We start from the raw sequence: 12,913 nt of genomic DNA, 5'->3' as shown, positions 1-12,913 counted from the left end.
GACATACGTTTCCATTTTTCTTGGTTAATATTTGATAATGGAATTGTTTGGTTCGTTGGTTAGTATATGTTACATTTTATAAGAAACTTCCAAAGGATTTTCCATACTGATTGTACCATTTTGCATTCCCACAATGCAAAGTTTGAGAGAGACAGTTGCTCTACACACTTGCTAAAATGTTATTTTTTGTCCAGCTTTAAGATTTTTGCCATTATTATGGGTATGAGATACTACCTTTTTTTGTTTTAATTTGTATTTCCCTAATAACATACATTTTCATGTGCTTATTGGTCATTCATATATCTTCATTTGTTCAAATTGTTTGCACATTTTTAGTTGGGTTGTTTGCCTTCTGTTAATAAATTGGAGGTATAATTTATATATTCTGAATATAAGCCTTTTATCAGATATATGTTTTGCAAATTTATTTCATTTTCTTAATGGTATCTTTCAAAGACCGAAAGATTTTAATTTTGATGAAATCCAATGCATTTTTTTTCTATATGATTTATGCTTGTTGCATCCTATCAAAGATATCCTTGCCTACCTCAAATTTGTAATTATATTTTCTTATGTTATCTTTTGAAATTTTTATAGTTTTTGCTTTTAGGATTAGATTTTGTTACTTAAATTTTGTATATGATGTGAGATAAGGGTTGAGGTTCGTTTTTTTCCTTATGAATAGTCATTTGAATTGCACCATTAAAAAAAAAGTTTGTGCTACCCCCATTGAATTAACTTGACACCCTTATTGAAAATTATTTGGCCAAATGTGATTGAGGTTATTTCTGGACTTCTTATTTTTTTCCATTGATCTATTTATATATCTTTTTACTGATACCACACTTTCCTAATTATTTTGTTTTATAGTGAAACTTTAAGTCAGCCAATATAACTCCTATAACTTGGCTCTTCTGTTTTAAAATTTTATTTATATAATTGATTTTTAGGGGTATACTTCTGTGAATTTTAAGACAAAGATAGATTGGTGTAACTACCACCAAAATCAGGATAAATTCAATCTAAGGGCAGCCTAGAAAGACAGAAAACTTTTAGACAGTAACTGCTCTACTCTAGCCAAACAGCACCAAAAAGCTGAAGCACCTCCCCCACTCAAGCCAGCAAAGGCTGAGTGGGGAGCCTAGACTTCTACATTTGCCAGTCTATAATGAGGCACCCCAACCCTCATACCAGGGTAGTGTCAGAGAAAGCAGAGTGGGGAGCCAGGTATTTCATTCCCTATATCCAATAACAAGGCACTCCCTTCCTCCAAGGTGTCGCTGGAAACCACTTGGCCTGGACTTCCATACCTACAGGGCAGTGAAAGTGTGCCCTGCTTGCTACCCACTGGGATGGTGTCAGAGGAGACCTAGTAGGGGGTGAAGACTTTTACTACTCTCATGCGGAGACTTAACAAGGCACTCATACCCTTTCCAGCCAATAAATTGTTAATGGCAGTCCAGTGGGGAGTTGGAGCCCCCCCTCACACAACTGTAACAAGGAACCCCCTACCCTGAGTGTCAAAGGGGGCTAAGGAGGGAAACTGGATGTCTACTTGCACCTGACAGTAAATAGGCAACATTCTCCCTCTTCTGCTGGAGTGGTGCCAGAATAAGCCAGCTAAAACAGAAGATGTGAATAAGATCCAGTCTCATATCATAATACTGAAAATATCTAGGTTTCAATAAAAAGTTAAAGGAACAGCAACAATCCCCCAAGTGCAATGGCTAAGACCAATAAAAAAGGATGGTCCAACAATGAGCCCTTGATACTAATGACTATGCTTGTGAGCCTGTGTGCCTGAAATAAGAACTAGGCCGGGAGCTGCAGGATGCCTAAGAATTACCTCCTGAGAGCCTCCATGTTGCTCAAATATGGCCAGACTCGAAGCCAAACTCAGCATGTAAATGCATTACCTTCCCCCCAGTGTGGGACATGACTCCCGGGGATGAGCCTCCCTGGTGCTGAGGGATTACTACCAAGTACCAGCTGATGATGTAACTAGAAAATGACCTTGAATAAAAGGGTCAACTCAGACCAGCAGAATATCTCAGCCTACATGTAATATCAGGTGTCAAAAATGCTTTTTGACCTTGAATAAAAGGGGGAAATGTAAAGGACAAATGAGTTTATATGGCTATGAGTCTCCAAAAAAGAGTCGGGAGGTCATCAGAGGGGTTCCTCTTATGCACGCCTCAGCAGGGTCCCAGAGACAGCCAGGGTAGATACAAGCCAAGGTATTGGTTCTTCTGAGGGTTCAATGGTCATGGCAGATGGAGTACAGTGCCATGTCAGTTGGCCATACTTTTGAGTTTATGTTCCTGAGTGTGATGGAGTTGGACTCAGATGTGATTTTTGTTCACTAGCCTCTCCTGTTACTTTTACCAGAACTGTGGTTGGCGCTGGGGTTTGGTGTATGCTCAGGGGACCTGAATCTCTGGACTGTCTATGTGATAGCCAGACCCTGAGCCTCAACAGACCTGCAACTCCTACCCTCTTGTTTAATGAATTTACTCCAGCCAGCTAACAGGGAGGTGAAGAAGGTCAACCACCACACCAGGGAGCCAAGAGTGCCTACAACTGCAAGCAGGAGAATTGCATCCATCATCCACGTGGAATCTAAGTCCCCTCTCGATATAGAGGTGGAGTGGACATAAACATCCCAGGGTCCACAGGATGGAGGAATAGAGTATGGATTAGAGTGGACTTACTGATATTCTATTCATGAACTATTGTGATTAATAATGAAAGAAAATGTAGAATAATGTGGAGAAAGTGGCAATGGTAGCTGCTGAGGGTAGGGAGAAGGAAGAAGAGATATGATGTGGGGGCATTTTCAGGATTTGGAGTTGTCCTGGGTGCTGCTGCAGGAACAGATGCTGGACATTGTGTGTCCTGCCATGGCCCAATGGGTGGGCTGGGGGAAAGTGTAGACTACAATGTAGACCACTGTTCACATGATACAGCAGTGCTCCAAAATGTATTGACCAGGTGCAATGAATGTGCCATGATGATGGACGAGGTTGTTGATGTGGGAGGAGTGGGGTGAGAGGGGTGGGGGTTTTATGGGGACCTCATATTTTTTTAATGTAACATTTAAAAGAAAATAAAGGAAATAAAAGTTGCTCAGGGAGTGGATGTGGCTCAAGCTCTTGAGTGCCTGCCTCCCAAATGGGAGGTCCTGGCTTTTGTTCCAGGTGCCTCCTGAAAAAAAACAACAACTAATTGGACAGACCCACAGGAGAATGGAGAAGACAGAAGAATCAGTGAGCCTTAATATGTAACAATAGTAATTACCCAGTGTGAATAACAGAGAGAAAATAAGACAGAAACAAAAATGAACAGAATCTCAGAGACTTGTGGAATTATAATAGAAGATCTAACATTAATATGAGTGTTGGAAGGAGAGGAGAGGGAGGGTAGGCATAAAAATACTCAAAGAAATAATGGCTGAAAAACCCCAAATTTGACAAAAGACATAAACCTACAGATTCAAGAAGCTGAATGAACCCCAACAGGATTAACTAAAGAAAATCCATGCCAAGACACAAAGTAATTAAACTTTTGGAAATGAAAGACAAGAAAACATCCTGGAAGCAGCAAGAAATAAATGACACATTAACTGTATGGGAGAAACAATTTGAAGGATAGGGGATTTCTCATGAGAAGCCATGGAGGCCATAGGAAAGTTGCACATTTTTTAGCTACTAAAAGGAGAGAACTGTCAACCCAGAATCTCATATCCAGTGAAACTATCCTTTAGGAATAAAGGCAAAATCAAGATCTTCTCTGATGAAGGAAAATTAAGAGAATTTATTAATAGTAGAACTACCCTAAAAGAATGGCTAAAAGAAATTCTGTAAGCAGAAAGAAAACAATAAAAGAAGGAACCTTGCAACATCCAGAAGGAAGGAGGGAAAATTCTCTAATACTGATTGAAGTGATGAATGCACAGTTCTGTGATTATACCAAATGGCATTGATTGTACACTTTAGATGGATTGTATGGTTTATGAATATGTTTCAATAAAATTGATTTTTTAAAAAAGGAGAAACACAGTAACAAAAATTATGAGTATATACAATAGGCTTTCCTTCTCTTGAGTTTTCTAAATTAAGTTTGATGGTTTTAGCAAAAATTACAGTGTGGTGGGATGTGGTTCTAAATGTACGTAGAGGAAATATTTAAGACAATTATAAACAGGGGAGGATAAGGGTCATAAACAGAGGTAAGGCTTGTATACTTGATTTGAACTGATAAAATACTGACCCCTGACACCAGTGCACTATGATAAGATACGTATATATAATATAATACCTACAGCACCACCAAAATCACTATAAAAAGAAATTCTTTCAAAAACATCAAAGGTAAATAAAGATGAAATTCTAAAAAAATGTTCAAGTAACCTATAGTAAGGCAGAAAAAGGAAAACAGAAAAAAAATAGAAAACAAAATAAAATGGCAGACTTAGGCCCTAATACATCAATAATTACATTTAATGTGAATATTTAAATACACCAATTAAAAGATGGAGATTGGCAGAGTAAATTTAAAAAGATGTTCAAAGTACAATCACTCAGAATGAAAATACTTAGGTGTACATCTAACAAAACATGTATAGGACCTGTATACTGAAAACTACAAAATACTGATGAAAGAAATAAAAAACAGCCCTGAACAGATCAAAATGACAGAATGAGAAACTTTAAGGTCCTGTCCCCCTACAGAAACTTTGAACAACCAGCAAGAAGTGTCAGAAACATCCTTCTCAAAGCTCCAGGAAACAGTTAAAGGTTTGTAGTAATAGGCTGAGCACCAAATCAGGAAAAAGGTAACTTAAAAATATTAGGATCTAATATTTTTTCATCCTCTCACTGGCTTCATGTGGAGCTGGCATGAACTCCCGGTCCAGGTCCTGGTCCCAATTCCAGAGGGAGCAGAGTAGTCCTTGGGCATATACTGGGAATATGTACGTTTGGCTCAGTCTCTCTGGTGGTGGCCTGAGGGACTGAACCAGGACACTTTTCACAGGATTGCCATGCCAGATCTTGTCCTGCATGTAAAAGTAAGCTCACAGAGCTCTCCTACAGAACACTGTGGGAAAGTAGTCAACTCATGGCTTCCTGGGGGAAGGGATTTCTGGCTGTAGGATATACAGTGCAGTTCCTGGAATCATGAGGAGACTTTCATAGGGAAGAGGGGACATTTGTGTCCATGTAAATTTCTAGGGACACATGCACAAACCTAAGACAAGACACATGTACAGAGAGGATCAGGACGGCCCCTACACTTTGGCCTTAAGCTATCCCCTAAACTCATTGTATAGATAAGCTCTGAAGAAAAGCAATTGCAAAGGTCAGTCTTCAAAGACTAAGGTGTTTTCTTTTTTTCCTTTTTTTTTTCCCTGATAGTTTCTGGCATTCAAGGAAAACTCTGTCATAGCATTGATTGGGTAAAAGCTTAAGGAACAGATTCAAAGTCTAAATTTCAGCAGCAGCACATTAACATATAAAAAAGTCCGGGTTTCAGCAAAAGGTTACAAAACATACAGAATAACAGGAAGAAATGGCACAGGCAAAGGAGAAGGTTAAAGTCTTAGAAATCATCAGTGAGGAGGACCAGACTTCAGGCATATCAGATAAAGACTTTTTAAAAATGGTCCTACAGATGCAGGACATTATATGTCCTGCCATAACCCACTAAATGGACTGGGAGAGAGTGTAAACTACAACATAAACTATAATCCATGCTGTGTAGCCGTGTTCCAAAATGTACTCATCAAATGCAATAAATGTATCATGCTAATGAAAGATATTGATGTGGGAGGAGTGGGGGGTGTGGGGAATGGGGTATATGGGAACATCTTATATTTTTTAATGTAACATTTTGTGTGATACATGTATCTTTTTAAAAAAGATAAAGAAAAAATGCAAGGTGTTGGTGATGGGGAGATGAGTGGGGGCCTTGCATGATGATATGCATGTTTTGTAAATTCACAAATTTTACTATACCTTTATTGTTTATATAAGCTAATGTATGAATGATATATTTCAATAAAATTTTATTATAAAAATGAAAAAAATGGTCCTAAATATACACAAAGGGCTAAAGGAAAGTATGCATGAAGAACTAAAGTATATGAGGAAAACAACAGATGATCACAATGAGAATATCAATAGAGAGAAGAAAATTATGAAAGAGGAACCAAAAGAGCTGAAGACTACAGTAAGAGAAATTAAAAGTTCCCTAGAGGGGCCCAAAACAGATTTGAGCTGGCAGAAGAATCAGGGAACTTGAAAACAATTGGTACCATCTAGTCTGATGAGCAGAAAGAGGAAAGAATAAAGAAAAGTAAACAGACCTTTAGGAATCTGTAGGACACCATCAAGTGTACCAATATATGCATTGTGGAAATACCTGAAGAAGAAAGGAAGACAGGCAAAGAGAATATTCAAAGAAATAATGACCAGAAATTTCCAAAATTTAATGAAAAGCATAATTAACATCCAAGACACTCAACAAACTTCAGACAGGATAAACCCAGAGAGATCCATACCACAACATTTAATCAGATGTTGAATATTAAAGATAAAGACAGAATTCTGAAAGCCTCAAGAGAGAAGCAATGTGTCACATAACAGGAAGCCTCAATAAGATAAAGTGCTGGTTTCTCATTGCAAATCATGGGGCCAAGAAGGCAGTGGGATGACATATTTAAAGTGCTGAAAGCAAAAAATTGCCAACCCAAGAATTCTATATACAGTAAAACAATCTTTCAGAAATGATGGCATGATTAAGATAATCCCAGATAAACAAAAGCTGAGGGAGTTTGTTACCCCTAGACCATCCATACAAGAGATGCAAAAGAGAGCTCTTCAGGTTGAAAGGAAAGGACAATAGACAATAGATTGAAGCGGCCTTAAGAAATAAAGTCAGGGGATTGTGGGAAGATGGTGATGGACTGACAGACAGAGAGGAATGCTCTCATAAAAACAATGGAGAAAGGCTAAAACCTGTCTGAGGGACCTGCTTTGGGGGTCAAAAGACCAGGACAGTGCTGCACAAATCCCAGGAGGGTGAGGGACAGAGAAACAAGTCAAAATGACAAACATGAGTTACCAAGTCTCATGGTGGCCAGGAAGGGCTTCCCTCCCCACCCCAAGATATTAAGATGGGGTAAAACCCCTGGCTCACTGCAGCTGACTGAGAGGGGAACAGACATCTTCCTTTCAGCTGTTTGACGGGAAAAGGGAGGGGAGGTCAGGGTGCTTTTCTTCAGTAAATTCAACCAGCAGAGTCTGCTTTGAATCTCCTGTCTTTAGACTCAAGGCAGAAACACAGGAAAGCCAAGACTGAACACCTCCTTGGAAAGGTGTTCTGACACGCTTCATCTGCTGGCCAGTCTGGAAATTGCATGGGCAAAAACTGCTCTTCTGTGTCTAACGTGTCTAACCTCTGGAAGAATATCTGCACCCTACCAGTGAGTCCCAGTCCTGATTGTGAAAACTTAAGCCGGGCAATTTTAAAGACTGAGAAAAAGTTAAACCAAAAATTGAAGAAGAGCTGTGGGGGAAAAAAAAAACTATAGGCAAGAGAAAGTAGTTGCTATCAGAGCAAATACACCAACATATTCAGATGCCTAGACATCAGCATAAAATTACAAGCCATACTAGGAAACAGGAAGAGATGACCCAGGCAAAAGAATAAACCAAATATCCTGAAGAGATATAGGATTTAAGACAATCAGTGAGAATCACACAACTCTCCTAAATTGCTTCAAAGAATTTAAAGAAAATATGACTAAAGAAATAAAGGATATTAAGAAAACACTGGGAGAGCAGAAAGAACTATTTGAAAGCCTGCAAAGAAAAGCAACAGACCTTATGGGAATGTAAGACATGACAAATGAGATTAAAAATGCATTAGAGGCACATAAGAGCTCATTTGAATTGCTTGAAGACAGAATTAGTGATTTTGAAGACAGAACATCTGAACTGGCAAAGACAGGAGAACAGAAAGAGAAGAAAATGGAAAAAATGGAACAAAGTCTCAGGGAATTGAATGGCAATGTGAAATGCACAAACATCCACATTATTGGTGTCCCAGAAGAAGAGAATGGAAAAGGGGCATAAAGAATACTTGAGGAAATAATGACTGAAAACATCCCAGACCTTACATAAATATTAATATCCAAAAGGACAACATACCCCAAGCAGAATAAATCCAAATAGACCTACCCTGAGACACATACTATTCAGAATGATGAATATCAGAGGTAAAAAGAGGATACTGAAAGCAGCAAGAAAAAAGCAATGCATCACATACAAGGAAAACTAGATAAGATTAAGTGCAGACCTCTCATCAGGAACCATGGAGGAGAGAAGAAAGTGGTATGATGTATTTAAGGTATTGAAAGAAAAACTGCCAGCCATTAATTCTGTATCCAGCAAAGCTGTCCTGCAAAAAATGAGGGTGAGTTCAAAGTCTTCACAGACAAACAAAAACTGATAGACTATATTACCAAAATACCAGATTTATTAATACAAGAGTTACTAAAGTGGGTACTGTTGACTGAAAGGATAAAATAAGAGTGAGAGATTTGGAGAAGAGTTTAGAAATGAAGATTATTAGGAAGGGTAAACTAAGGGATAAGAGGACAGACAATAGAATGATATGCTAACAGACAGCTGAAGGACAAAATGGATGACGTAAGTAATGTATTTACAGTAATAACATTGAATGTTAATGGATTGAACTCCCCAATCAAAAGACATAGACTGATAGAATGGATTTTTTAAAAAGAGCCTTCTATATGTTGTCTACAAGAGACCCACATCAGATGTAAGGACACAACCAGATTAAAAATGAAGTCTTGGGGGACAACCAGCAAGATCGTGGCAGAGTAAGGAGCACCTAGAGTCAGCTCCTGCTACAAGGCAGTTAGTCATTACCCAGAGCTCTCTGGAACTAGCTGAAGCATCTGTTTGGGGGCTCCAGGAGGCCAGAAGAGCATCCTGCCACATCTGTGAATGAAAGGAAGGAGGAAACTGCCCATCTGCAGAGAAGACTCATAAATAGAGCACTCCACACCCCAGAGGCCAGTGCCCATCCTCCGCTGGAGGCACAAGCCACCTTGGGAGCTTTTCTGTGGCTGGAATTGGAAGCGCCACTTCCCAAAAAACAGGAGAGGAAGAGACGGCTGGGCACCAATTCCAGCTACCGAGGAGTAAATTCAGCAGGCTAAAGTATAATCCTAAGAAGAGCTAAACTTTGAGCCTGCCCAAGTCAGAAAGAGGCTGAGAGCCACCACCTTAACTCCATGCCTGGCACAAGGGGAAGCAGGGTGGACTGAAAATTACAGTGCTGGTGGGGACTGGCTACTTTCCATCCAGATCAGATTGTAGCTCTAGCCTAAGCCCCAGCTCACCTCTGGGAGGGAGGAAGCGGGGGGATGTGCACCAGCCTCTCTGGGAAATTACTAGCTAAGATGTGGAGGCTGGTGATTGTCCTACTTTGGCCTTGCGAGCTGCCCCAGAAGCTATTCTGTAGCTGGAATTGGAAGCTCCATTTCCCAAAAATGGGAGCAAGAGACAGTTGGCCACTGATTTTTGGCTACTGATTAGTAGACTTGGCTGGCTAAGGAATAACCCTAGGGACAGCTAGGGTGTGAATCTGTCCAAGTCGGAAAGAGGCTGGTGGCTGCCATTCTGGCTCTGCCCCCAACATGAGAAGAAACCAGGATAAAAAATCACAGTGATGGTAGGAACCAGTTTCTTTCACCCAGATTGGCCTGCAGCCCTAGCCTAGGCTCAGCCCCAACACTGGCAGGGAAGAGGCTGGCGGGCCTTGCACCAGCCTATCCAAGTGACTGCTGTATATTTGACTGGCACAGACTGAATAATTGAAAGTCTACTGGGGCAACTGCAGTCATCTTGAACCTGCACTGCACAGACTGCTGCCCACACCTGCAGCTCCATCCTTGTCCCAGGCAGGGGAGAAAGGGGCAGGAAGCCTCATCAGTCTCTCTGGGCAACTACAGTCTAGGCCTGCACAACTTGGATTGTTCCACACAGATGGGACTCTGTCCTACCCCTGGAAAAGATGAAAGTTGGGAGAAGCTTCATTGGTACCTGGGGCAATGAGGGCAGCTTGAGCCTCCACAGCTTATAGCACCAACTACATCCTTGGCTCTATTGCACAACCAGCAAGGGAGAAAGGACAGGAAGCCCTAAACTAAAGAGAAAAACAGAACCCAGAATAAATACTCTAGTAAGCCACATGCCAAAGACAAAGAGAGAATTCTGAGAACAGCAAGAGAAAGCAATGCATAACATATAAGGGATACCCAATAAGATTAAGTGCTGATTTCTCACCAGAAACCATGGAGGCAAGAAAACAGTGGTATGATATATTTAAAATACTACAAAAGAAAAACTTCCAGCCAAGAATCTTATATCCAGAAAGATTACCTTTCAAAAGTAAGGATGAGTTTAGAATATGCACAGATAAACAGAAACTGAGAGAATTTCTAAACAAGAGACCAGATTTTCAGGAGATGCTAAAGGGTGTGCTAGAGCCTGAAAGGAAAAGACAGGAGAGAAAGGCCTGGAAGAGAGTCTAAAAATGAAGATTATATCCATAAAAGTAACCAAAAGTGTCAAAAGAGTGGGGAAAATAAAATATGACAAATAAAACTCAATTAGGAATAAGCTCAACCAATGATGTAAAACTCTTGTATTCAGAAAACTGAAACTCAGTGTTAAAAGAAATTTAAAAAGTCCCAAATAACTGGAAGACTATTCCATGCTCATGGATTGGAAGACTAAATGTCGTAAAGATACCAGTTATACTCAAATTGATATACAGATTCAATGCAATCCAGAAAAATTCCAGCAGCATTTTTTAAAAAATTGGAAACATGATTATCAAATTTATTTGAAAGAGTAAGGGGTCCTGAATAGCCAGAAACATCTTAAAAAGAAAAAGCAAACTCTCATCTCCAGACTTTAAATTATATTACCTAGCTATAGTGGTAAAAACAGTATGATACTGGCATAAAGCCAGACACATAGACCAATGGAACCAAATTCATGATTCAGAAACAGACCCTCACGTGTATGATCAAGTGATTTTTGACTAGCCTGTCAAACCCACACAGCTTGAGCAAAACAGTCCATTCAACAAGTGGAGCTGAAAGAACTGGATATCTAGAGCCAAAAGAAGGAAGGAGGACCTCTATCTCAAACCTTATCCAAAAATTAACTCAAAATGGATCAAAAACCTAAATATAAAAGCAAGAACCATAAAGCTTCTAGAGGAAATTTTAGGAAAATATCTTCAAGAACGGGTGTTAGGTGGTGGATTCTTAAAGGAGATAAGAGGACTGGGATGGAGTAATGTTTAATGTATGTAGAAGTTTTAATTAGCTTTAATGTAAAAGTGTGGAAATGTATAGAGTGGATGGTAACACATAGTGAGTAACAGCTAGTTTATAAATGGGGATGTGGCTGAAAATGGTAGTCTAGGGATGGAAATGCCAGTTGACAGAATGCTAGAGAATAATCTAGGAACTAGATAGCACAGTAAACCAAGAGGTGGATGAGAATTGTGGTTGATGGTACCGATGCAAGTGTCCTTTGTGAGCTAGAGCAAATGTACATCACTACTGAAGGGTATTGGGAATGTGGAGAAGCATGGGAAAAATACAACTGGAGAGACCTATGGACTGTGATTAGCAGTAATAATGTAATATGCCTGCATCTATGCCAGAGATATATAGTGTTGATAATGGGGCTGTATGGAGAGTGTATGCCAAATATACACTATGGACGTGGTAACAATCAGATGATATTATTTTATCTGTAACAGATGTTCCACCCCAGTGTGGTGTGTTGATAGATGGATGTTGTTTGGGAATTCTGTACATGTGCATAATTGTTTTATAAGTTTACAACTTCTGTCATAAAAAATATATTTAAAAAATAATATTAGGGTGGGTTGGGGGGAAATGCACCAAATGTAAGATAAGGACTATAATTAGTAGTAAGATTTTGACAATATTCTTTCATAATCTGTAACAAATGTCTCATGACAATGCAAGGTGTTGGTGGAGGATTGATGTATGGGACCTCTGTATGATGTTATTCATGTTTGCTTTGTAAGGTCACAGGTTTTACTATACACTTAATTGTTTATGTATGTTCATTTATAAATGATATAAAGATAATAATAGTAATAGGGTAGGTTGGGGAAAATACTTTAGTTAGTAGTAATATTTTGACAATGCTCTTTAATTATTAGTTTAAAATGTTTAAGAACAATGCAAGGTATTGGTGGTAGATTGAGTTATGAGAGTCCTGTATGATGCTATGTATGTTTGTTTTGTAAGTTCACAACTATTACTATACACTTATTGTTTATGTGTGTTTATATTTGAGTGATATACTTCAATAAACATTTTTAAAAATTTTTACAAAGAAAGTTTGGTAAAACGGATTCCATATTTCTTCTCAGAGTAATGACATTGTTCTAAAGTTTTTGTAATGATGAATGTACAACTTGTGATTATACTAAAAGCCAATGATTTTGCAGTTTGGATATGGAAATATATTTTGGTAAAACAGCTTATAAACAAATAAGTAATTATTAAAAATCACCAGAAACAGGAGCTATGTACAGCAGGGGAAACAAAGATATTGAGAGGTAAGGAATTTTGTTGTTTATTTCTTTGTCTGTTATTTCTTCTTCTTATTGTAAGAATGAAAATGCTCTAATAATGATTGAAGTGACAAGTGCACAACTATGTGATAATACCAAATACCATTAAATATACAATTTGGATTTTTTAAAAAAGGTATTCCATGCAAATGGTAACCAAAAATAGAACATATGTTTCGTCACAAGACAAGTT

The sequence above is a fragment of the Dasypus novemcinctus genome, chromosome X (genome assembly GCF_030445035.2).
Source record: "Dasypus novemcinctus isolate mDasNov1 chromosome X, mDasNov1.1.hap2, whole genome shotgun sequence".
Taxonomy (NCBI): Eukaryota; Metazoa; Chordata; class Mammalia; order Cingulata; family Dasypodidae; genus Dasypus; species Dasypus novemcinctus.
Note: the sequence above shows the minus strand (reverse complement) of the source record.